At 42.5% G+C, this 27,650-nt stretch overlaps 1 protein-coding gene across 6 annotated transcripts in view; it reads left to right on the top strand.

The window, feature by feature from the left end:
- The window catches only part of iqsec1b (IQ motif and Sec7 domain ArfGEF 1b), a 286,544-nt gene that overhangs the window by 213,910 nt on the left and 44,984 nt on the right, over positions 1 to 27,650 (top strand). The gene's annotated exons all lie outside the window — the stretch shown is intronic.

The following is a 27,650-nucleotide window of genomic DNA, read 5'->3' as shown; positions in this document are numbered from 1 at the left end:
AGTGTAGGGGTGGGTTTTAACCCGGTGCAGCGTCACCACTCTAGGTAAAGCTCACACAGCTCAGGGCTGCAGCTGCTGGAGAGTCTCAGACTGGATCCATCTATTTTTCTATTGGTCTGCAGTTGATTATTACAGCCTGACCTGTTCTGTCTGTCTGTCTGTCTGTCTGCCTGTCCGTCTGTCTCGGAGAGAAATCATTATTCTGCTCTTATTGGTTTTGCTGTCGGCCGGCATGAGCATAGCGTGAGAGGTAGGTGTGTGTGTGTGTGTGTGTGCGCGCATGTGTGTGTCTTTAGTGTTTGGAGTCTCTGCAGGTATGTGGCACTGCAGCAGCAGTTGAGGACACAGTGCTTTCATTTTCTCTCTCTCTCTCTCTCTCTCTCTCTCTCTCTCTCTCTCTCTCTCTCTGTGTGCGTCTTTCTTTTCTGTCCTCTGTCATCCTCTCTATCTCTTTCTTGTTCTCTTTTCTCCCCCCCTTTCTCTCTCACACTCTCTCTCTCTCACATAGTCTGATGTCATGCTGATGCGGTTCAGTGCTGGTGTGTTTGCTTACTAAGCTGAACAGAGGTTGTGTGCGGAAACTTCAGTAAATGCAGCTGGACGGACCTGAATCATCTACATCTACAGCTGAAGAAGTTGAAGTGATTCAGTAAAAGTAGTACCAGTTGACTTCCTCCATTTCTCTGTCCTCTGTTTCTGCTCTCTGTATTCTCTGCTCTCAGTATTTCCAAAATCTTGACTTTGCTGTCAATAGGGAGGATGATCCCTTAAAAACCGTATTGGTGAACCCCAGAGACCCCAGAGAGTAGTAAACCCAAAGAACCCCAGATGGGGTTCCTTAAGGGCTGCTTTTAAAACCTTTGCCTTAAAAGACCATCAGATGGGTGCACACTTTAATGATCTGTTCATGCTCCGCCCACAAATTCATTCTGTCTTAGCAGTTGGTGCCATGCTGAGCAACTTCTACAAAACTTAAACAAAAACACTGTTCAGTTTAATGAGAAACTTGGGTCACATGTTTACAGTCGCTACATAACTGGAGCGTGACTGAATAAATGCTAAATGAATCCAAGCAGTTCATTATAAAAACTACTTTTCACGCATTAAACATAAATAAGATTTAAAACTTTTAAAAGATTTTAAATATTTTCTGTGTTTTAATAAACCCCAATTATGTGTGATTATTAAAACAATTGGCTACAAATTGATTTTTAAAAAAATCTCCATTTCTCCCTTTTTGTACGAAAATACATTTCTGAGGCCTGTTTACAACAAGTCCAATTTTCACAGGTGAGAAATTGCATGTCAAGTTTTGTCTTTCACACCCAGTCTAAAACTGACTGACACAATGCTGCATGCACTTCTCGATTAGAGCCTGCTCCGTTTTCTAATTGGAATAGATGCATTAATATCAGGCCGACCAATCAGAGATCTGTTGTCATGTTTGCAGACCAATCAAAAGAGCATCAGGAAGGCGGCCGAACAGCTCACCTTGTTCGTAATAGAACACAAAAGCTTATATGATGAGCAGCATCACACTGACTACAAGAATGCAACGCTTAAAGAATATATATGGTGGAACAGAGCTGAAAGGCCAGGAAATGACGGTCAGTACTTTAGGGACATTTTCCTTTTTAGCCCTTTTTTTTTTTTTTTTTTTGGTTTTAGTTTGTCTTTGTGCAACCTAGTCTGTTCATGTCCACAAAGAACCGCAAACTATAGCTTCCCTCGCTAATAAGCGCTCGTGTGGAGGAGGGAAATTTAAGAGAGCAGAAGAAGACAGGGAGCAGAGTGAACATTTGAGAGTTATGGAGTTTCTAGGCATAACACAACATAAAAAATCACGTCTTTTTTCAGTTAAAAATGAATTTGTGTAAATTTAACACTGGGGGGGCGTTCCTTAGACTCCTTAAACGACATTCCGCATTATACAAAGATAGCTCACAATGCACCGTCTATTGTAAAGCTAAAGCTAACTTATTGTTAACTAGCTGCTTCTTAAAATTTCTCGTTCCACCTTTAATGCCGCATACATGTCACTTTACAGCCTAACTGTGGCTAGGATATAGCTAGGCTATTCAGTTTGCTCACGTTTATCATCTAAAGTCAATGAACTGCCTGGCAACAGTTGATACGGAAGAGTCCATTTGTGGGCGGAGCTTGATATCTCCCTCTTCTAGCTGCTTATAGCTATTATAATGCAAAGTATGTATTGAATCAAAGACAGTAGGTACCTGAAACGCTCTTCCATTCTTCGTATGTTTTTATAGGTCTATATAGGTCGAGTTACTCACTGACACTGATCAGAATATAGCCTGTCCTGCTCTGCTGGTGTTTTTGACTCCGTGTCCTTGCGTGCTGTGTTTTCTGTTTCTGACCACCGCTCCGCTGTTTTGGCTTCGCTGTGTCCTTGGGGGGGAGGGATTTTCAGGTTTTTTGGGGAAGATTACGCAGCATTAAGCTGCTTGCTATCAGATAATGCAGCAATAATCAAATCCTCTGTGCTTGTGAACCAGGAGAAGAGGCTCTTGTGGTTTAAGATTACTTCTGTTGTCAGTGCAGGCAAGGTTTTATTACAAGCACCCTTCTGGGCATTTAGATAATGTGTTGTAGTCATTAGTGTTGGTAATATGCAGGTTGTAAGATCAATTGTGCTTTTATGTTTTTTAGGCTGTAAAATATATGTTGTATTTCCAGCTGTTGTCTGGGAACATGTGCATGTTGGACATGTTTCTCATTTAAAAGCGCTCTGTAAAGCTTTATAATGTTCGTTTGATCCATTTTTAAATTATTATTATATCCCATTTTATACCCAATTTGGAAGGCCAGTTACCTAATTGGTACCCCATTCATGTGAACTCACTCGATCACTAGCAATACCCCCTAAACTACAAAAGCAAGTTGCACGTCTCCTGCGGCACATCCTCTGCAGCCCTCTAGTTCCCATACAACAGTGCAATCAACCCAACCCTAAGAGGACAAGGCCAATTGGGCTCTCTCAGACTCCTGGTGGCAAGCAGCATGACCTGGGATTTAAACCAGCAATCCTCGGATCATAATGGCAGTGCACTCGGTAACACCCCCCCCCCCCCCCCCCCACCAGTGGACAGTTCAGAGCACCGTTGTCATCTAGATGGAACTTTAATGGTCAATAACAGATCAATAATCTCTCATAGCTGTGTATTATACTGAGGCTGCTATTTTCCTCACTGGCTGAAGCCTGATGACTGTTCCTGTGCTGCGATCATGTTACTGTTCTCTATTTTAGATCTAAACTGGACACTGAGCAAAGTCTGAGCACTGCATCATTCGTCACTGAGTCATTTCCCCTTCAGCCTCACAGAAAACTAAGCCAAGTGTGTATCCTGGGTGTGTTTTTGTGTGCAGGAACACACCCTTACCAACCCAAACCGGACAAAAATACCAGAGTCCCCCAGTGCTGCAGTCTGAGGCACACATCTCCCCGAGTCATCTGACCCAGCATGACTCATCACAGATATTTTGAGATTCTGTCTAAGTTTACCCAGACACAAACAGGGGCACGCACATGCGTCCCAGAACCAGGCTTACACTCGTTTATGCCATGCTAACAAGTGAAATCAGATGTAGGGCTTCAGAGTATATTTCAAGACTATTGCAATCACTGCAATTCTTGTGTGACGATATTCATTGTAAACAACAGCTGTCAGATTCACATTTCGTTGCAAAGTCAAAACAGCAAAAATGGAGATATGATGGCCTCATAAAAGTGGACAATAGCACAGTTTATTGTGATAATGAAATCATATCACAATAAATCAAGCACCATCATATCACATCTCATCAAGCACTTACGCCCTTGGCGTTTGGTTGAGCTTTTTAAGGATGGCTGATTGGTTGGAAGCTGCAGGGCCACATGTGGCTGCAATAAGCACTAATGCTGTTCAGGATTATGATCACTCATCCACAGAGACAGGCCAGCAGAACGTGACTGTGACCATTATACCTTTTATAGAGCCGAGCATAATGATGATTATTGCGGTGACAAATTGGTCATGAATGTAATTTCATCAAGCTGTAAATGTTCTCAAGTATAAAAATAATAATAACATTAATAATAATAATAATTGCTACAGCTAGCATGTGATACTAAAGCTAGCCTTCCAGTGAAGGGGGGTGGGCAGTAGATAGTCAAAATCTCCATTTCAGTGGTCAGACTTTGAAATCTCTGTTCATTTTAGGGCGGGGTTAGGATGACACAGTCAAACTTGATGGCAGCAGAAACAATCAGAATCTCTGTTAGCTGTGGTGGGGGGGGGGGCGCAGGACAGTAGACCGTCAAACTCAATAGCAGAATCGGTCAAAATCTCCATTTCAGCTAGGGGGCGGAACAACAAACAGTCAAACTCTGTGGCAGCAGAACTAATAACAATCTACATTTCAGATGAGGGGTGGGACACAATACAGACAGTCAGACTCTGTAGCAGCAGAACCAGTCAAATCTCTATTTCAGCTGGTGGGTGGGACAACCGACAGACAGTCTAATTTTGGCAGCAGAACCAGTCAAATCTTAATTTCGGTTGGTGGGTGGGTTGGCAGACAGATGGTTAAGCTTAGTGCTAGCAGGACCAACCAAACTCTGTTTCTCCACTTCAACTAGTGGGCTGGACAACAGATAGTCAATCTCAGCTGCAGTACCAGTAAGAATCCACGTTTCAGCTGAGGGGCTTGGCACAATACAGGCCGTGGCAGCAAACCCAATCAAAATCTCCATTTCAGTTGGGGACTGGGGCAACAGACAGACAGTTACACCCAATCATAATCTTTCAGTTTTAGCAGCTGCAGCAGCTGCAGCTCATTAATCCAGTAAATGTTTTTACTGCAGGCCAAACAATACTCTTGGACGCAGTTTGATGCAGCACTGTATGGGATCTATTAAGGGTCAGTTGGACAGTTAAGTAATCCGTAATGTCCATTGATGCAACGGTTTCGCTAAGACATATTCCTCATACAGGCAGCTGTGGGTTTTCCATGTTGTCCACGTGACCCGCTGCTGTTGCTTTGCGTAGATGGTCGATGGCCGAAAACGTGTGCCTTAAGCAACTGTATTTACATTAGCTTTTAAGTTAACAATAGCGCTTAAAACATATGTACGACAATATGTGCTTTATTTTGCTATAAGCAGGAGGGGTTCAGTGATATTCGTGTGTTTCCTTAGAGCTGAAAATGAACACAGAGGATGGCTGTATGCTTCTAATTGTTGAGATGAGTTCAGACTGACTTGTGGTGGTGCATTTGAATAAGCTTATGCGTGTTTCGGTTGAAGAGAGGCTGCAGGACTGTCCCTTTCGTTAATATTCTGGGCTCTCGTGTGAGTCATTGGTTTGAAAAACGTCAGACTGGAGCGCAGAAACTGCTCTTAAATCTGCAGTCATTGAGCACTGATGAGAGAATAATACTAGAGGAATTTCTAAGACTTTTATTAGTCAGAACATGTAAAAAAACAAAAAACATTAGTCTTTAGTTTTAGCTCTGCAATTATAACTGAGAAAAGATCATTTGATGCTTGAAGGAATAGTTCAGTCGATAATGCTGATGTTGCGAACAGTGAATGTTGGGTGAAGCGTGAATATACAGCCTTAATCACAGGACATACACATTTGTGACGACTAGCATCCACATTAGCCTGTATAGCTAAACAGTTCCCTTAAAGCAGTAGTGGTACCCCTTACCCTTATGTGACGTAGGTGTGTAATGTCTGCTTCTTTGGTGTTTGTGCTGGAGATATGAGGCTAATTAAACTAACACATAATGAAAACTAATAAACAATTAGCATGGCACAAACTGCCTACATCACTTTGATGTTCCTGTACCTTCTGCCAGACAGTAGCAGTGAATGTCCATGTGAAGGATGAGTGGGGTCCTTCACAATGCTAATGGTACCACTGCTGCCTTAAAGGAAAAGTTCAGCCGTACATGTTGCTGATCAACGTTGCTAACCTGTCTTGACTGACTGGCTATATTTGATATAGCTATGGGATGTGGTGGATGTGAGACGTGTGACTAATTCACCTCATTGTAAACCCGTCGTAATCTGGTTTCTGAAGGAGTCGCTGGATTTATTTTTAGTTTCTTCCCATATATTGAGCTCAAAAGCTCACCTGTCTTCTTATTCAACAAATTGTCCTCTGGTGAGGCATCGTCATAAACATTAGTGTCTTCTCCTCCCTCTCTGCAAATAAATCCAGAGGTTCTGGAGCAGGGACAGACCACCTCCTGTTCTTATTTTTCAGGAAAATGCCCTCTTTCCTCAGGAGAGCTGTGGAAAGGCTCAGGTAACTGCAATAGCTGAAAGGATCCCAGTGTCTGACCTCCGCAAAATCAGCCCTTTTCACTCAGATAATCTGTTTATAGTAGTGGGATGTGTGTGTGTGTGTGTTTACACACTACAGGTCACAACCTTAGCCATGTCTGACAGAGAAAAGGGGATTTTAATAGGCTGTAATCTGTTCTGAATGTTTGTAGTCTACACTTAAAGGTATCTATGAAATTATTAGTTTATTCAATTATTCTGTACAAGGTTATCCTTGGGTAAATAGCAAAGCTCTGGATAAGAGCGTCTGCTAAATGCTTTTAATGTAAATGTTAAAAGTAGATGTAAATGTCTGTCATGACAGTTTGCAAGGCATTTTTAGACATTAGCATTGATCACATTATCAGTAGCTTACGTTGTTAATGTTTCCAATGCTGACACTTCCTTTGCATTGTGTCTGTGCTTTTATTTAGCACTGCCAGCTAAGACTACTATAATGCTTACTTGACCTCTATGTTCTAGCTAATGCTTAATGGCACTTTTGAGACTAGGGCATGTTGAGTTGCTGTGAAAAATTTTAGGGACCAGCCAGTGTTTTCTTGCTAATGCTAAATTCAGGGTTCAAATGGAAGCTGCACAGAAAGTAGCATTTTAGCTTGTCCAAATGCAAATGGGTGCCATAATTTGCTTTTGTTTAGCACCTTAGTGACCGTTTTCTACCTAATGCTATAGCTTCAGGCTCTCAAGGTCACTGAACTAGTCATAGAAAATGTCATCAAGTTTTGGGTTCCATGATTATGGATAATTTGTTTATTTTTATTATAAAACAAATGTACTATGCACTTATTTTTGACCAGATATCTTTAGGGTGTTGGGATGTTTTTCTTGTTTTCAGGACTATAGTTCTACTTGCGAAACACATAAAGGGTGATGGACTCTCAGCAGGCTCCCAGGCAGCACCAGCCACATGTGTAGTTGATTGACGTTAGGTGCCTGTTTGTTTTCTCGCAGTCATTTCTCATATTTGTACTTGTTTTCTCTAACTCAACATTAATGCCAAGCTTCATTATCCCACCGGGGAATAAATGTGAGTCCGCCCACGTACATGGCAGACTGAAACAACACAAAATACATGAGGCCTTACAGGCATTATTAACGCTGGTGGCGTACAGATGCTTGCTCTGAACACTGACTATGATTAGCCTTTCAGAGCATGATCCGCTCACTGCCTGAAAAAAAAAAAAATCACAGCTTCTTGTCCCTGAAAGTTTTATCTGAAACGTTTACTGGCTACTAAATGAGATGTCCTCCCATGATTTATGCAGGTCTGCTTTTGTCATAGCATCGCTTTGACAGTGCCACGGCCCTGTACGTCACGCTGAAGCGCCAGTCTGTTGGTCTTTTTGCAGGTCAGTCAAATGCCCCCTTCATGTCTGAGTAGGCGGTTCTTGGCAGCATTAAGTGACAGAATCCACCAGACGCCAATGGAGCATCTCTGCTTGCGAGGCCAATCGTGATCTCTTTTTGTTTTGCATTCTTTTCGCTCAATCTTTTGCTCTTTTGTCACTCAGAGCTGCAGGCGTGTTTATGGGTGATGTAGAGTTTGTAATTTGCTTAAATGGTAATGCTGTTTGTAGTTAACTCTATGGTAAAAACTCCATGGTGTGCCACGTGTGTGTCTGGAATGCCTAAGGGAGGAATTCAGCCCTTGTCTTTGTCACAAAAACAAGCAGGAGGCTGATTAGGGCTTGTTTGGGTTTGATGAGTGGTGGACCAGTCACCACCCGGGTGTCTTTCAGCAGGAGTGAAGGCGCATGTATGTAGGACAGCAGAATTTTTCTTATTATTTTCTTTTTTAGAAAGGACAAAAGGACAAAAATCATGTCCTTTTGGTTACTGAGGTATTACATATAGATGCTACATATAGGTGTTTTTATACATGGGACATACACAGTCATATCAGAATATTTTGACCACCTACCCAATAGTGGGAATAGCCCCCTGTGGCTCAGACGACATGCCATTGCATGGGCTGTATTAGGTGACTGAAGGTGTTCATTATAGAGGTTAACTGGTCCACTGTGGCATGTCACTTGCTCTATACCACTCGCCAGAGTAGTCATTCCCATCTGGCATCAGTGGCCAGTAGGGCACCACTGTCCCACCACTGTTACCACTGTATGCAAGACATACCACATAGAGGTACATCTAATACAAATGAGGTGTGTGTGTGTGTGTGTGTGTGTGTGTGTGTGTGTATATACAGCTGTCAGTTCGTTATTCAGCTGATTGAAAGATTGAACGATCATGTCTGCAGTGGCAGCAGTTATTACAGAGCAATTAGCTATATTGCACTGTAGATCACTGCTGTAAAATGACAAAGTGGGGTTTAGTCTGATGTAAAACTGTGATTATACAGTTAGAAACCTAGATCAGAATCAATTGGGTATAATCACTAGTGTATCTGGCAGTCATAGGACATTTTAGGAGAATTAAACAGAAGTGTGAGTGTGTGAGAGGCAGAGCAATGTGTAAGTGAGAAAACCGGCAGTGTGCATGACCTTATGTGTGAAGAGAGTAAATGAGGTGGAGAGACTGAGAAAGCCAAAGTGCCAGGGGGCTGGGATGGACGGAGAGAGGGGGAGAACTGAAGTAACTGCCAGTCTATGATGTCATTTCTGACAGGCCATGTCAAGCCTGTAACGTTTCAGCAGATTCCCTTTTTTACACACACATACACGCACACACACACACACACACACACACACACACAGAGCTAAGAATCCCTGCCCTCAGGCCAGCACTCATCCACTCAGCCAGCATCATCCTGTAGAAAATCAAGATTCATGATAACTTTATTGCTGTTTACACAAGTGCTACCGACGTTTATTGAGGAGCCATGCAGTGGAAACTATGTATACACATGAAGTTGGCAGTTTATTAGGTAGGGATGTCACAAAACATTGATGTATTGAATTATTGCGACGTTTTGCAATACTGTATCAATTATTTCAGTGAGTAACAAGGGTTCTATTTTAGGGCCTATGAAACTAATGTTGAACAAGGCAGTGATGTTGAGTGATGAAATGTGGGCTTACATACAGGGTCTAAGGTGTTAAACCCTGACCGCTGTGTATGTGAGGGTGTGTTTTTATACTATGACAGTTGATTTTCCTATGAAATTTGATTTAAGAAAATCGTGATATATATGCAATTTGCATAGTATCTCCAATGTTATTACATATACAGAGCCCCACTTTGTACACATACTGGCCATTTTATCAGGAACACCTTCCATGTAGGTGGCTTTGTGTAGGTTTACGGTCACTGACTGCACCATTGACAGATTGACCATCCAAAAACATCCAGACAAGAGGCTTACCTTGGCATCAGAAGAAGTTCTGCGTACACCAGAGGGATGCTCCCAGGAAAGTGGCCGGTAGTTGTATTTAAACACCATATACGCACAGACACAGGCTAGCTCACATAGAAAAATAACCCAGAAATGACCAACTGCAACGGAGTCTGAGTCAGCCCGGATTTCCTAAACACTTCCAGCCACATCCGGCTGATCCGCAGTGACAACCTGACAGCGCTCCAGCGTGCGGCATGGCGGAGAGGGTTACAGAATGAGATGGATGACCTTCAGCAAGCACCCTTCAAATGTCAGTCTACAAACAGTGACCAGGCCTGATCGTCTCCCTAGATCTCCGGGGCCTGTGGACATTGCGCTCACGTGTCCAGTAATATGTCCAGTTTTCTGTTCATCTGTCATCCTTCAGGACTTGGAAGAGATTCTCTGGCATACGCATTGCTAATCGAACAGTGCCCATACGAGGTGCCAGTACTGAAATTGTTTGGGTATTTATTGGAGATTTTATGGCTTTACAATATGTGCATGAAATACAGTGTTGAAAATCCTAATGATATTGTCACTGTCGGGGGGAAAACCTTGTATCTGCAAAAATGTCAACTTTACAGGAAAAAAGAAGTAATGTAGGGCATTTTTATTCTGCATTCACTGTGACACAATGCAAAGTACAAGATTCAAATGATGTCAAAAACTAAATACCTTACTTTTTGCATAAGTGTGTTAATCGAGTAGGTTGTTTGATATTGTTAGGTAAGGTTTTTGCTGTATATTCAGGATATTAAATCAGTATTTTTCCATATTAATTTCATCAGACACTAACGCGCGCATCACCGACTGGTTCTCTAATTACAGTAGAGAACGGTAAGATAAGACATTGTCCAAAAGCCTTCTCATTTCATTCTCCTGGATACACACACATCAAGATTATCATGCGCATTCCTATTTGTCTCCACAGAAGTAATGACCATGTACAGATGTTGGTATCAGCCTTTAGTACAGCACGCTAACCCAGCTAATCAAAATATTAACACACTCGCCACACAGCCTGTAATTAACTTGTTCTTTATGCTTGAGTTCCCACTAAACTGTATCACAGGGTGTTCTCAGTGATCAAGGCTTTTTTTTTTTTTTGGAGCGTGCAGCATTGCATAAACCCTTTTCTGGGAAAGTGTATTAATGCTCCTCATCACGAAACATGTCATACCAGGTGGGCGGGGGAGTAAACTTCCTTGGAAACCATTCCGTTCCTTTCTTTCAGCAGGACAGGCCACTGCTAGTGTGAGTGGCCTGTTTGAACTGAAAACCCTTTACCACGTTTCCGTTGGTCCGGGTTTGGAAAGCACACTGAAGGCTGAAGCAAATTTCCATTTATTTATTTATTTATTTATGATAAAACTATATCAATGTGCTTAAATGGCTCATCTTCTAAATTTGTCATGTTTTTTTCCCCCCCGAGATCCATTTATGATGTTTGTGTCAGATGTGTGTGTGTGTGTGTGTGTGTGTGTATGTGAACACAGCATTGACCTCATGCACACACTTAGACAGATTATTTGAACCAAGCTTATTCAAGGTACCATGCCAAAACCGCTGACCGTGCGCCTTCTAATCACCCGGTGTTGTAGATTTTGTTGTACACAAAGTTGTGTGTGTGTGTGTGTGTATGTGTATAAAGATTTCAATTGCATAAAACATATAGACACAACATGGTACACAGGAAAAGTCAACATGAGCTACACTTCTTTTAATCCAGTGGCAAAAGTTTACGCTGTGACCTTTGTTCACTTTGGTGGAGGAAAAAGTTCAAAGCTAAAGCCTGAGGTTTTATCCCCTGTAGGGATGTGTTAGTGGTGGACTAATGGCTTCACCCCCACCAGCAACAACACATTAATACTCTCGCAAAAAGCCCACAGCAACTTCTCACTGTCACTGAGCTTTGAAAGAGGAAGTGGGCTAGCATGATTTGTCCACCTAACGCTCCTGACACACTTGGCGTGCTTATTTTTAGCACGGTTTACAAACCGCCAACAGTCTCTTGTCTGTTTGGTAGGTTTCTGCCTAAAAGCATCTCTCTTGGTGAAAGTGCTATTCCGCACAAAATGTAGAAGCGAATAACTTGCTAAGGCGCTCTGGATCTGCAGCAGCTGTTTTTTTGTATTCGTTATTGTTGGTTTTAAACTAAGCTAAATTCATCTTGATTTTAGCCTTAAAGAATTTTTAAAGTCTAGTGGCTGCTATAGTGCTAGCACCAGGCAAAGCACAGTGGCCTCCTGTCCCCCTGTAACTGCACTGTGAAAAAAAGTTCATTTATAAAAGAGAAAAGTCATTTAAGAAAAGCTAGCATAGCAACTGGATGACGATAGTTAGATACGAAAAATAACGATTGAAGAAAGGAAGCGCAGTCATGTGATCAAGATTGTAGGGGATCACTGTAATGTCCAGGACACTGTACAGTCCCCTTATTTAATGAATTTCTTTCTTTCTTTAATTCACTTACAACTGGAGTGGTGTAGAGGCCTGAACACAGCATTGACCTCATGCACCCACTTAGACAGATTATCTGAACCAAGACACTTTAGCTTATTGTACAGTCTTATTCAAGGAACCATGCCAAAGCCACTGACCGTGCACCTTCTAATCACCCTGTGTTGTAGATGTTGCTCTAATCTTGATGCTACCTGACTAGACTAGCCTGTGGTCAGTTATGCAATGAGTTCTGCAATGCCTAAGGCCTGTATGGGATTTACGAAGGGGAAGCTAGGCTTACGGACGGAGAAAACAGCACGGTATGATGAGAGTGCGTGTGTGTTTAGGTGTTGGTATGCGCAAAACACACCACCTCACCTTGCAAAGGTTAGCGTCGACATGGCCTCCCACTTCCACATGTGCTGCTTGATTAGTGTAAATACCAGTAGAGTCGGAGAGCGCTGCGGCAGGTTTGCAGAAACAAATTGTTGTGAAATTTACGACACAAACATGTTCTCTTTATTGCCGCTTGTTAACTGCTTTCATTGCGCCTTGCTGAGCCTCGCCTTTCGAGGGGTTCGGTTTATATCGAGCCATTACGTTTTACGAGGATGCATTCAGATGTATGTGAGATGAGCGTCAAGCATTCTGCCAGTACTGCCTCAGGCTTTGGAAGGATGATTTTTTATTCTCATGAGCAGGAAAATCATCTTGCTTTTGATTTAAAATCGTATGAGCATCAGTCCGTTTGGTTCCAGCAGGTCCGGACACGTTTTTTTTTTCTCCATGAACAGATTTGAGCGTTTCAGAGCTCGAACGTCTCCTCATTTATTATCGCTCCATTCCGCTGGTGAATGTCCTCGTACTAACATGCTAATGTCATGTTTGACATTGGATTTCAATTATATTCCAGTTCCGTGCACAGCAGCACTGAAACAGCAGTGGGAAGGCAGGACAATCTCGGATGAAGCTCTATTGATATTCATGAACTGAATGTTGGGTCACAAATTGCCATTACTTTGCATTGTGCTGCCCTAGAAATTTCAATTCCTTTTGCCTGGCGAGCGTAATGTGTAAGGCCTAGTGGTCAGCCCTTGTGCCCTTGTGTGTGAGTGAACACGGTTTGTCTTGCTACAAAACTGTTGCTAACTAGTTTATTGAAGAATAAATTGGCTGCTTGGAACACGCATGCTTTACTGGGAACAGGATCTTTTGTGTAGTGGTGGGGGTAGCTAGTATTTAGTCTTTTTTTTCAGTTATTAACTGAGATGATTTTTGTTCAGTTATTTTTATTGTTACTGTTTGAGTTTACTTCTGTTCATTCTGTTGGTTCAGGTCTTATTCTTTTACTTTTACTAGCATTTTGCTTTGGATTTATCCCTACTAGTATGTTTTTTGGAGTTTGAGCGGCCATATTCAGCTTACTACCCTAGCTCTGTACACTAGGGCTGGGACAAAACTGTTTTGCTAGTAAAATAATCGACTATTCAGATTATGAATCGCTCAATAACCAAACAACTCTTAGCTATCAGCTTTTAAATGTAGTTCAAATCTGTGCAAGGTAGCAGCAATAACGTAACAAAAGTGGGTGGGGGCATGAATAATTGTTCCTATCCTTTTGCGGATTACCAAAAAAAGAAAAAAGGAGACAAATGGCTTTCAGATTGAAAGTATTTTGTGTTACTGCACCGTTTGTTATTTTACACTCTTTGTTTGTTTGTATTAGTGACTGCGTCTTCAACACTGGTGGTTAAAAGTAATCTGCGGTTCACATGCGTCTCAAGCTGTATCTAGTTGGCGTGAGAAGAGCACGATCACGTCACCAAGTAACCGACTATTAAATTAGTGGTCAGTTAATTTGGATGTCGATTTTGGTCAACTGTACACTTTCATCCGCCTGTTCGGTTTTCGGGTAGACAATGTTCTTCTCTTTTTAGCCAACCTGGTTTTAGCACCAAATCTAAAGCAAGATCTACGCCTGTAACTCCACTGTGAGGCACTACATAGAAGAAAAGCGAAAGAAAAAAGCTAGCATAGCAACCGTAGCCAAAGATAGTTGGACTGCTTTTTCTAATCTTAAGGCAAACCTCTTCCCGAAAAGGTTAGTTTTCAAAAGTGAAACTCCAGAGCTTTAGCTTTTTGTTTTAGCCCCCCTACTGGAGGGGTTTTGGATTTTTACTTGAGTATAGGTCTACTCTGCCTAGCTCTGTACACTTACAAACTTCCTCTGCAGAACTGATGACATCTGCCCTGCTTTGACACCTGCCGTGATGCAACGCACAAATTCCTCACGTGCGCCGTCATGCAAGGTCTCTCACCTGTTGTTTGCTTATGCGGGTAAGGAAATGTAACGTGCAGAAAGGTTATCTGAGTGAATCCGAATTTCAGCTCTTCCACTCATTCCACTCCGGGAATGTGGGGCCTGGCGAGCGCTCCAGCTGAAAATACTTCAGAGTCTCCTCATATTTCGGAGAAAATGACTTTGACACGTGCCTCGGAACAGAGACAAAGGTCTCTGTCAGAAAAGCGCCACACATGTGAGTGAAATTTGCTTTTGATCTGCCGCCCATTGTGAGGCCCTGAATGGTTCCAGAGCGAACGGCCATATAACTCTTTAGTTTAGACTCATTATTATGAAAAACTGTATCGTCTGGTCTGCGTGAATGTAGATTAACGAGAGTGGTTCCAGTCCCTTAGGCAGGGGGAGGTTCGGATAAGTTCTGATAACTTGCCTTTAAAAAGTAAAAGTGATGCCTCATCAATTATCAAGCAATTCCACATTGTAATGGTGGGTCATAAATCGATATCTAGGCTTTTCCTCGTCTACCTGGTGTGTAATGAAGTGCCTCTTTGTGAGGAAGCACAGTAATCTGTTTGCTTGATCAAACGTCTACAGTATATGCTGAATGATAATTGTCTACAGTAAACATGTTTGTTTTTGTTGACAAATATTAAAGGGCCTAGATCATGAAAACTGATGTTCTTCACTAAACACTGTTAGTTTCAGAATCCATTCACCCCCCAGTCCATGCACAGAATCTATCTGCTCATTTCTATCAGTTATAAAGCACTTTTGGACTGCTTTTTTTTTTTTTTGTGGCGCAATACAAAGCAGCCGGTCAGAACAGGGGTCATTTACATATACCAGCCTTAAAGCTACAGTATCTAGAACAGCCTGTTAATAGTAAGGGATAAAGAAAATAGAAAATGGTTGGAAAATGGTTGTGCAAACATGCATTACCACTGTTATGGTACATAAACTCTTACAAATTCCACAAAGTAAAATACTAGGCCCGTGCATGTTATACAAAAGTTGCCAATTTGGATGATGATTTCTTAGGACAGAAATACTACACAGTGCTGTGGAAAAGGTGTAGGAAGCCATAACAGTTGTTTGCCTGTAATATCCTGCTAAAACCACCTCAGACCAGCGCAGTTGGTCACCAGCAAAAAAAACAAACATTATATGTTGCGTTGTGAATGCTGGTATGTTGGTCAACCAGCATGACTCTGCTGGCTGACCAGTTAAGCCAGCACTAGACCAACATATACCAGCTTTGAATGCTGGCTTAAGCTGTTGTTTTTCAGCAAGGCAAGACTTTCTAACTTTGGAATAAATGCAGACATACACTTATAGGGGTCAATAGTTCAGTGAAGTTCTGGATATGCTGGTCCGAAGAGCACAGGTTTGGTTGCAGGCACCTCTGTGAACTCCAGACACTGTATGGATTTGTTCAGTTCCACCAGCGGCTCACCTGATTTCAGTTAAAACAACATTATGGCTGTGTTCTAATCTGCCCTATTCACATCTTCCCTACATGCAAAAATCCCTATCACTATGTAGGGCAGTATAGGGACAGAATTCCACAAGGTAGTGAATGATTTCCTACACGCTGTTAGGTCTGTGAGCTCATTGCTGTGACAGCAGATTGTGTGTCGCATAAACAATCGGAACATCAGCCTTCCTCAACGAATTATGGATATTCCACGGAACCCCAAAATAGTGCACTATAAAGTGAACAAGGCACAGCCTTAGACACGGATTATGTGGGAATTGGTATTTCTAGCTCCTGGACCCGCTCCTGGCCGGGAAGTGTAATTTGTGCTTTGAGCCACCAATAAAGGACAAGCTTTACACATGTATTTCTGAACAAGCTGACAGATACAGGACTGACATCTGAAGTGAAAGAAGTGTGTAGACAGAGGCGGTAGAGTACTGAGTACTGTTACAGGATTGTACATGAATATGACTCGAGTTACACAGTTAGTGTTGTCCTGCCCACTTTGCCAAAGTTTCATAGTGCAGTTAGCAGTGTTCAGAGCCCAGAGTAGCATCAACAGAGGCCTCTTAAACCCTAGGTTCATTCATTATCCCTAACACCAACCATGGTTATTGATAATAGTTTCACATATTTGGTGGAGTCCCACAGAGGTCTATTTTAGGGGCTTCAAAACTGATGAAAATTGACATTAAAGTAGTTGGAGAAGGAAGAACCCGAGGTGTGGGCCTACATATAGGGTTAGGAGGATTAACGTAAAAATGCTACATAGTGTTGTGCCTTACAGCAGGACTGATAAATAAACAATGCTTATTAGTGTAGTTTTAATGCCTAGATCTTTTTACATATATATTCATTCTGCTGTCTTTTGCCTCACTATTGCTTTAGTCCCTTCAGACAGGAATGTTCTGATCATTCCAGTTGCATCATGTCAGACATAATCGTGCTAATCCTGGGGGGATGCTGTCCGCACATCATTACGAAACCAAAATATCATTTTGGAATTTATCTGACTTATCGGACAATTAGCCTAAAGTTGCAGAAAGGAGTCAGCTGTTATAGCCACCACTCCCATCCTGTAATGTAACACATGCGCACACACACACAAACACTGACACACACTTCTGCAAACGGGCTGTCATTGCACTCTCTGTTCTGAGCAGTGCTGGAAACTCTGCCGCAGGTCAGGCAGCAGAAAGGTAGCCTTTATACCACCTGCCAAGGCAAACAGCGCTCTGAGCTAAGACGGCACAATAGTTTCAGTGTGTCCACTCATGCCACGGGGCAAAAGTGTGGAGTAGAGGAGGTGCAGGGGCAAGGCAGTGGTCACAGAGAAACCTGTACTCTCATGTGGAGCTGGCCATGAGTTTACAGGGGCTTTAATGTCTCATGAAGTGCAGACTGAACCAGGCTTTGGGAAAAGCTCTGGAGTTTAAAGGGCTTTGACAGCTTGAGAGAGGTAGGTTCAACTTTTTTTTTATTGCTCATCTTTCTGCGTCTTATTGCTGGTTAAAACAATTGTTGTAAATGTTCAGTTTGTTGAAGGTTGATCGAAGATGTTTGGTACTTTGATAGAAGTAAAGGCACATCCAATGTAGGGTTATAGATTTAGGCTCCCCTCTCTCTTCTCTGTCCCCCGGACACAGAGCTTCTTTGGCAATGCTGCCTTTATACTGTTCACTTAAGCCTCGAGTTGCACTGTTGTGTCAAATTAAACCCAGATAGCATTGTGAATTTTGCTGTTGGCTGGCTACCTTTCTGTCTGAATCTATTTAGCACAGGCTTTAGACCTACTCCCCTATTTTGTTGAAACTAGCTCCCTGGCAGTGACCTGTCTGGCTGCTGTGAGGAGGACAATTCAGCAGGGCAGGCTGTATTTCCTTCTGTGTGAAAGGAGATATTTTGATCCCTTTTGGCCTTGGTGAATAAAACAACCTTGAAGTCTTAAGGAGCAAGATTCAGACTTTTATCACTTCAACCTCTGCCCCAGAACTGACTCTTATTGAGAGAAGATGGAGCTCTAACGTTCTATCATAAAGTTCTTTATCAGGTCATTTATGTGCATGTTTTTTTTTTATGTTCAAAGAAACATTTTTAAAATGTGTTAAAGAAAACATTTCATTGTTTGGGAATGTGAACAACAATTAAAACAAACCAAACTGTTGTGCATGAAGACCTTTATGAATTTTCCATCTGCAGCCGGCACCTGAGAGAGCACAATTGGCCTTGCGCCTTCCAGGTGGATAAATGGCTCTCTCTCTTTAACCCCACATCACTTCAGTGTAATACTGGCCAGCATGGACGTCTGCTAGCCAATACCTGAAAGCTGCGCACACTGCGCCTTCCTCTGAGTACAATGGTTGCCGGCAGCATTTTGTAAAAAGGTGGTGGCTGATTTTGTGCCTATGTTGGGTGAATTACATGTAATAAGGGAGAGTACAAATGAGTTGGTTGTGTAAATGGTTATATATATATATATATATATATATATATATATATATATATATATATATATATATATATATACACGTACGCATACATACACAAAGAATTGAACATTGAATCATGTTATTGATCAGATTTTTGTGCATTACAGTTTTCTTTGAAGACTCTAGAACGCCCTACAGGTACCTCTGCATTGTAAAATAGACGTTTTGAGAAATCATTGTAAAAGAGTGTTTCACAGCAGATTTGTAACCATTTCCTGCAATACCTTCCCAGAGCATTACACTGCCTCCACCAGCTTGCCTTCTAATTTTGCCCTTGTTAAAGTAACTCAGATCCTTGTCTATTTGCCAACACCTCAGCTTCAAGAACGGTCCTTCCCTTCCTACCCTGTTGCAGATGCCATTGTAACGAGATAATCAGTGTCATACAGTTTACCTGTCGGTGGTTTTAATGTTATGGCTGATCTGTGTATATTTACTTCGTCGTCTTCTTTCTTCCTGTCTTGCTAAAATAATGGCTGACTGCGGCTCATATATCCGGCAGCTGGGTGCCGTCCCAGCCTCTTGCGGGATGCCTGCCAGTCTCCAGGCCCTTCCAGTCTACAGAAATCCATCTAGACTTACAGAGAGCAGAAAGAGAGAGATGGAGAGGTAGAGACCTGTAGGGCTGATATCTAGCCTCCAGATGGCACTCTTCTGTCCCTTCTGTGGGAGAGGAAACAGGCAGGGAGATAACTGAGACACGTCCACGTCTTTCTGTTTATTTAGACTGAATCTCCGTGGCATTTTGGGCAGGAGGGACTGTCTGGAGCCTGCAAAACGTCTGAGCACGTTCACTGGTGTTAGCTTGTTCGTGCTGGACCTGTCAAACAGCCTGATTTGTTTCAGGCTGAACCTGTGGGCAACAGATAAAGGAGATGTAGAAAGGCTTAATTTCCTCTCATGTCCTTACCAAATAACAATGAGTCAGAAGACATTGCAGACCAAGATGAGGCAACAGCTCAGCCTATCTGCATGTTATTGCCTTCTGTTTCCTTTGATTGGAGACGTTCTGCTTCCTCATAGAGTCTTAAATGTACATAACAATGCAAAAAGCTTGAAATCTGAGGTTTAGCCTGAGTCATGACACTCTCTGGCCAGTTGAAATTGCTGAGTATTATGTGGAGAAAGCTTTGAGGCCCACAGGAGAAGTTGCCAGACTTCCTGTCTTTCTCAGTAATGAGGTACAGCAGATGCAGCTCCAGTCTGCTGCTGAGAGATGGCAGAAACAAACAGGAATAGTGATTAGAACATCTTTCTTCTGCTGTCAGTCAAAACATCTTGACTGTTGTGGTGAAGCTAGGCATTTTAGCTAAAGGATTTTCTGAATCAAGAAAATTGCCAGTGATGGTAAAGAACCAGTGGGACTTGATATGATTGTCAGTTTGAATTGCAGTAAAACATGGCATGCTTTAAATGGTCCTGATCCTGGAGTAAACTCCTGTCCTGTATATTCTGGTGGTGTTCTTGCCCCAGTACACCTGGTCTGACTCTAGGCTTTGTTTAAAGCAGGACTGCAGTAATTGCTGGTCTACTCGGTCTCTGAACTTCCTCTTCAAGTGTTTCCAGATTGCTGTGTTTGCCCATCGGTGGCTGATGAGCCCCTGCGGTGTGTTTAGGCTGATGGTCAATGCCCAGCATCAGTCAGAAAGCACAGGCTCGGAGTTACCGGCCTGAGCTCAGGGGAGATGAGCTGCAAATCACTGGACGCTTCTCTGACATGTTTACAGAGTACAGGGATAGTCAAGTCAAAGTCTTTTACAACATAAAACAATGATTCCGACAGTAGAAGGATAAGGACATGCCTCAACTCCATCTCACCAGCTAATAGATGCCTGTGCCAGCCAACATTGCTTTAAGAGTGATAAGAGAAGAGACCACAATATACCCACCTGGAGAGAGCACATCCAATTGTGCTCTCCCTGACCTTGGTCGCTGATGGCAAAGTGGCATGGCTCAGGATTCAGGCTCGGGATTGAGACTCGGGCCATAGTGGTGGCGCATTTATGCTGCTGAGCCACTCAAAACCCAAAAAAGACAGGATTTGTTTGCTGAATTGGTCTGAATAGGGTTTCAGTGAGTTAATTAGGTACAACTACATTGTTCTTTCGGTTATTGGCCATTTTATTAGTTATATCCACAAATAAGTGTTTTGTTTTTTTTTTTGCAGGTTTACAGTTACTAACTCTAGCTTACTTGTTGCACTGCACAATTTGCCCTTTCACCAAGTCCCTCTAAAGAGAAGAACCACCTCTACTGTATACAATACAACAATGACTCTGGACAAGGAAGTGAACTGTTAGTGAATGCTGCACTGGTTGTAGTTTTTAACACCTCATTTCCTCCACTGCTTTGAGAATTGTCCACCAACTGAACATCTAAAGCCAAACAGTGGTCCTGGGGTCCAAAACGGACCATACAGTATGTGTGTCTCTAATAAACTAGCTAATATGTAGTCTACTGGCAGCATGGTTTAGATAAGATAAGATAAGCATCTCTAAAAGCCGTCCACCATGACTGACCCTCACAAAAATGAACTCCTTCCGCTATGCAGATCTTTATCTGCACTCTGGGTAATTCTGGTATTTGAAACCGGAGTGAGAGCTTGATCTGAGTGTGCTGGCCTGCAGTGGTTAGCGGGTTTAATCCCCTGCCCTGCTTGGCACACGTGGTCAGGAGCCTGCAGCTCAGGGATTAGGCCTGTTGGTTTGAAGCCAAGTGCAAGCTTTAAGCTCGTCCACTCTGCTTATCCTCGTGGCTAGCATTGAGCGTGTGGGGTGGGTCGGGTTGGTAAGCCAGGAACCAAGCCAGGGGACACGGCAGCAAGTCAACAGTGCTCTCCCTCCACAAGAATTAATCAAATTCTTGCCCAGGCTCTTCCTACAGGACGTGACTTTCAGTCAAGAGCTACACGAAAATAGCTTTATGGTGTTGAAGGCTTTGTAGCAGAGCTAGCGCCTCAGCCACGTAGCGCAGGATCAGGCCTGCATATGACCACCGGTTTTTGGGAAGGGATGTTGCGTGATGAGAACTATTTATGACTTCATTGAACTAACAACTAACAGTGCGTTCTTTTATGTGTTGTTTATGGATGTTTGAGAACGACCGGTATTTGAAGCAGTGCCACAGTAAATTTGCTGTTCCAGCGCTGCCTGTTAAATCCGTCTTGGGCATCAAACTGGGAAAAGCAGGGAGCAGTTTAAAGGCCGTTGCAGAAGGCAGGTAAATTGTGTGCAGCAGGCCCTGCAGAAAAACACGCCAACATGTTTGGAGAGTGTGTACCGTAGCAGTAGAGGTTAACCAGCGGGTTAGGAGCCTGTGTAATTACACACACACACACGCACACACGAGGGGTGAGGTTCATTGTAAACCCACTCTGAGTGCCTAAGGATGGCAATTACAATCATTTTGCGCTATTTGTAATTGCTGTTATTGTTCTGCAGCCATTCAGATTATAGCGTGGGTGACGACTGCAGACGCCAGTGTCTTCGTTCAGCTCCTTTCAACATAGAATAGCTGATTCGACTTCAAAGAAGCAACCTTGTTGAGTTGGCATTTTGGTCAGAGGATGGAGTCTGAGATCATCAACCTATTACGGAAGCATTCGATGCATCTGGAGGCCAAGCACAGTGACCTTGTCATCGTCTGACTATTTTAACAGCACATTCATGCAAGAGCTTCCCTCTGTGACTTCTTTCACACTTTGCCACAAACACAGACAAATCTTTGCCACAGATTTACTTTTTTTCTGGCTTGGGAAAAGTGAGTCTCCATCCAAATGCATCTAGGTGAGGAAGCAGGCTGAACTGAACCTGGACTGCCACTATATGGACAAAAGTTTTCTTCTGAAATCAAGGATGTTAAAAAAATAAATTAATAAAAACGTATATCCTGCTTCTATTGGAGTAACTGTCTCTACTGTCCAGGGAAGGCATTCTACAAAAATTTTGGAAAAAAAGGATTTGATTGTATTTGAATGTTTTTTCTAAACATTTGATAAAAAAAATGCAGTGTATCGCCTTGCTATGGCAGTATATTGTATCATAACCCCTGTGTCATAATACGCTCTGTATCACCACGATTCTTCCTAATACACAGCCCTGCTTGTGATCTGCAATGTGCTGCCTCAGTGTCTGGGAGGGTCACTAATGCTAAATCCCTGATCTGATTGGATCTGATGATGTCTGGTGTCTATTCTCCCCTGATTGTCTACTAAGCAATGACAAAGCAAAGCCAAACTTTGCTCTGCATGCACTGACCTAATGGACAGGCAGTGCAGATGACTCTGCAGATGTAATGTAGAGCTGCCCTCAGATTTCACAAGGATATATGACAGACAGTACAGACCGACAGTTCCGGAAAGCTCATTTGAGGTGGGGTTTGTTAATGGTGTTGGAAGTTATGTATGTTTGGAGACAGTGTGTCCTGAATGTGCCGAGTTAAAGGAGGGCTGCAGATAATAACTATTTCTATAATTCATTGATCAATCAGGTGGATGAATCAGATAAATCTTCTCAACTGAAACATTATCGTTATTGTGGTTTCCTCTTGTTTTGCTGCAACCATCATTCTGTCATTCAATCTGTGCTGCCAGGGTTGCCAGGTTCATCAAAAAGCCTCAACAACAAAGTTTGCTTTAAACCTACGCACTAAAAGCTAAAACTAAATAAAAACGATGTCCAAATGTAAACAAATGAGGCCGTGTCCTTCTAAATATGAGTTAATAGCAGTAGCAGTAATATTATATACGCTAAATCGCATCTGAAAATCTTCCAATAACTCTTATTACTCATGAATACTCTGATCACCCATGTGCAAACTTATGTCTTGATAGTTGCCTGTGTCTGCTTACAGACGTGTGTTTTTGTGTTATTCCATGCACATATGCCCTAAATGAAGTTTAGCATAATCAGGTTTTTTCTGCCCTTTTACAACTGTAGCTTATTATGTCTTGGCAGAGGATGCCAGCTAATTAATATCAGGATCAGTGTGCGTTCAATATAAAATACATTATAGAAGGCATATTCATTAGCTATCATTTGGCTGTCTGCAGTGAAAGTATCAAACCTTTTTCTGGGCCCCACATACATTTAGAAAGTAGCCCAAAAATGGTTCTTTGACCAATATGGTGGGAAAACACCCTGGCAGTCCATCTGTGTAACAAGCCTAATGGAATGGCACGCCCCCTACACTTCCTGTAGTGTATAGCAGTCTGCCAGAATGAGTCCATGCATCATACGAACACTGTACAGCATTTTCAGAGTGTTCTTGTTTCTAAGCAACAACGGGTTCCCCCCATAATCAAACTTCCTCGACTAGTTCTAAACATGGCAGTCCTGTTTTAGAGGGCAGAAAAAGGTGAGTTTGGGACAGGAATGACACAGCAGACATTTTGGCACCGGCGCCTCCCTGAGGTTCACAGGAGGCTGCCTGATGTCTCTCAGCCCAGACGGCCCTGTCACTGCAGCACTGGGGTGACTTGATAAGTGGCAGCTGCTGGGGATAGTGGGATTGAAAGTGAGAGGTGGCTTTTAGAGCCCCAGAAACAGGTGTTGGGGGGGGGTGCCTTGGGGCTGGAGATAGGGTGACCAGATTTGTAAATTCTCAAACTGAAGCAATCTGTTTAGCGCATGTGCACCCCCCTACAACACCATCACCTGCAACCAAATATCAACCACAGTTCATTGTATTGAAATCATTGGTCCTCGTTCATCAACAGTTCTTACAAAGAACCCACAGTTTTACAAAGTGTTTGACACTTCTGACACTCGCCAGTGTTCTCTTATATGGGATTTGTTGAATTTACAAGGACAGTGGCATCCATCATTCAAAAACACATCATGAAACTGAGGTACATGTTTTATTAGGGCTTTTGTCAAGAACAGCATACCTTAAATGAGGCCCATACCATTGGATGTTATGAATGGTAGTGTCCTTGCATCCTGTAACCATGGTAACCAAAACAAGTTAGAGATGGCAGTCCTTGGTAAACACAGTTGTTGAGCACTGGAATTTTGAAAGATTTGAATGGAGACATACTTGCATATTGTTGAGAATACCAATGACATGGTGACATGAGACCAGAACTATCCTGGGAGAAATGAAGTCGATGCAAGAAGGCAGTAGGAGCCTAGCACCCTGCATTGCCCTTTACTGAGGAACAGATGAAAGTGCCATAGGTGTCAAGAGGCCTCAGAGAAAGCCTGCTTTTCAATCAGGATTGGAGCCTTTTGCCTGTCAGGAATACACGCAGGCACGACTCGCCTTCATAATCACAAGTTTCACGTAAATGAGTTCAACACACCCTTAAGATTAACCTGCAAAGCTCGTCACATTAAGTCTAAGTGCATGTTCTTAGAAAACAGCCTAAAGAGTATTTTTGACTCACAGCGATTCACTCATTTTCCCCACGTAATATTATTTACAATTTAGTGAGTCATTTTTTCGTGGGGTATTTTGTCCGTGTCTTGCGGTCATCTGCTCATAAACACCTCAGTGTTTCCCATGTCATGGAAAAGCACATTTCCTCTCTTTTTCTGGAATTAGTGTACCATTCACCATACAGTCCATACATGGACAGTAAGCTTCAGCCTGCAGCAGTTTAGCCCCATCCATTCAGGCTGAAGTTTAAGAGGTCTTCAAGGTTTTGTTGTGTTTTTGTTTTTTCTCCCAAATAAGTTTAAGGCTACGTCCCAATAACATACTGCACACCAGTATTTTATCTCCTGCTGTCGTTGCTTGTATCTGTACTAAATACTTTATACTCAAACTAGTTAGTATTAGTAATTAGTATTCCTGCGTTTTTGGACAAGGCACAGTTCAGGGCAGCAGATCAGCAGTTAGAGGGACGAGTAAATAGATGGTTTTAAAGGCACAGTAACAAAAATATTGTAAGTTCTAAAACTGAGGTAAAAATGAACTCTGCCTGCTTTTGGGACACCAATTCACACTTTCACACAAAAAGTGCTGTAATTAGCTTCCTACCTCTACAACTGCAGGCTATTTCAGCATTGCCCAAGTGGTCAGCTAACTATGAGATTATCAACCCTGAACTGCTGCTGGAGAGGCTTTATTGCTTCACAAGCCTTTTAGCTGTGGGTAGAATTAAGGACTTTGGTAATTAACTCTGTCAGGTGGCTCAAAAAGGTACCAAGTTGCCCCGCTTTTTAAAAGACCTGTTTGTTTGTTTGTTTTTTAAGCCATAGCAATGTTTAATGAGGGGGTTGGTCATTGATTTAATATCCAATTGATCATTCTTTTTTCCAGATTTTAAGTTGGTGACATGGAAGGTGACTGTGCAGTGTTACATTTATGATTTTTTAAAAGTGTAAAAATTAATTTAATTTAATTTCTTGTGGTAAATTTCATTTATTCTGTTGGTTGTGGCAGTTTGGCCCAAGGCTAATGTAAACATAGAACGTAGTGGAGAATAACTCTGAAAATGGGTGTAGCGTAATTAAAATTGACAGCTGGCCATTAAGAGTAGACCTGAAGTACAGGTGATTGAGCTAAATCTCCAGTGTAAACTATGCCCGTGTATCACTGAGCTGTTCATATCTGTAGCAAGGTCTATTGCAAACGCAGTGCAGTGCTTTTGTCCATATTGGGAAGGCCTAACTTCTACCGGCTGCCCCGAACGCACAGTTGTTTGGGTCGCTTGTCCTGTCTCTTATTTCCCTGGGCCTTCCTCATCTATCTTCAGAGAGCACAAGCCCCAGAGGAAAGGAGGAAATGAGAGACCCCTCTCAGGGGAGCAAGTCAAAGCTCTCGCTCTAATTACAGAACACCATCACCTCTCCGCATAACACGAAGCCAAGCCACTCGGGGACATGGCCGCCATGATAAGAGAGTAGCGCTGCTCATGACAAGTCTGAGAACGTCTAGCTTTTCAAGATGTTTTCACAAATGAGTTTTCTCTTTTTGGCAGTTTGAAATAGCACCATATAGTCCGCAGAAAGCTGTCTAGCTGAAAAACACTACATTGAAGGAACAACCAGCAAAAGCCCAGCTGTTCTTGCACATTTCACAACAGATTGGAAAAGACATGGGGCCCTTTGTACCATTAAAAATACTTTGATAGTGACGCCAAAAATTCTTTGACTTTGCCAATTGCTCGGTTGTCTTTTTCTTCAGCATACTTGACTTGACAGTCGTTTGTCCGAGGCACATGTAATGTAGGAAACAGTTTGAGGTTTACTAGCATAACTTTGTTTCATTACCAACTTCATCCCTTGCCTGTAATGCTCAACCAGTCCACTGTTGAAGATCCAGCTGTTCTAGAATGCAAATGCAGTTACTTTAGTTGAGGTGTTCTGGTAGGTGAGCTTCCTTCAGCAGCCTCTTGTGTCAGATGGGTTTAAATAGTCAGCTGTACGACCTAGTAGTACATTGGTCTAAGCATTGGTCCCATCCTCAGGAGATTACAGGTTTGATCCCTGGTGAAGCCACAGTCTGCCATAGCTGGGAGTTATATACTATAAGCAGGATGGTGCTGGTTAGCATTGTCTTCCAGATATGTTGAGCTGTTTGATATGCTGCTACAGCACTACTGGAGTCCTACTTTCACGGCGCAACCAGCAAGCTGATTGGCCCTTTTTGTTTAAAGGCAGGACAAAATCCGTAAACAGACGCCATGTTGAGCATTATGAATTTGCATTATGCGTTATTGCATTATGAACTTCCATTTATTTAGAACATCTCTGTTTTGCTAGCCGTCACTCTCCCAGTGCTGGTAGCCCTGTGGACCTAGCTGGTGGGTGGCTAGATTGGGATGTGTATCGTTGTGACTTGTTGTATGGCTGCACTTCAGGGACCTTTAAAGTTGAGTTCTGAAGCTAAATACAACCAAAGCATTTGCAATAATAACTGCTGTATGTTTTTAACTGCTGCAGAATCTTAGTTCTTGTTTTCTTGTCTAAAAAGTAACAGTAAAACTCATAGTGTCTCATCAGATAACTTCTCATGGGTCCTTCCATTCTGGTGCCCAAGCTGTCCTTCGGAGGTCACAGCATGATTTCACCCCCCCTCCAAAAAAAAACTGTACACTCTGTTCGGCCTGATAGCATCTGTTCTCTCCTCAAGCCACGACCACTGTTTAGCTAATGATGTCACCGGGGGAAATGCGTAACAGCAGGCCGTATGTGAGGAAATGGGAGGGAGAAACACGGCTGATTATAGAGATGTTATTCAAAGCCTTAGTTCTAAATACAGCTGGGTGTGCTTTAGCCCTTTTTTTACAACTGTGTTCAGCCCTG

Source organism: Salminus brasiliensis, chromosome 21 (assembly GCF_030463535.1).
Source record: "Salminus brasiliensis chromosome 21, fSalBra1.hap2, whole genome shotgun sequence".
Classification (NCBI taxonomy): domain Eukaryota; kingdom Metazoa; phylum Chordata; class Actinopteri; order Characiformes; family Bryconidae; genus Salminus; species Salminus brasiliensis.
This window is presented reverse-complemented; position numbering and strand designations above follow the sequence as displayed.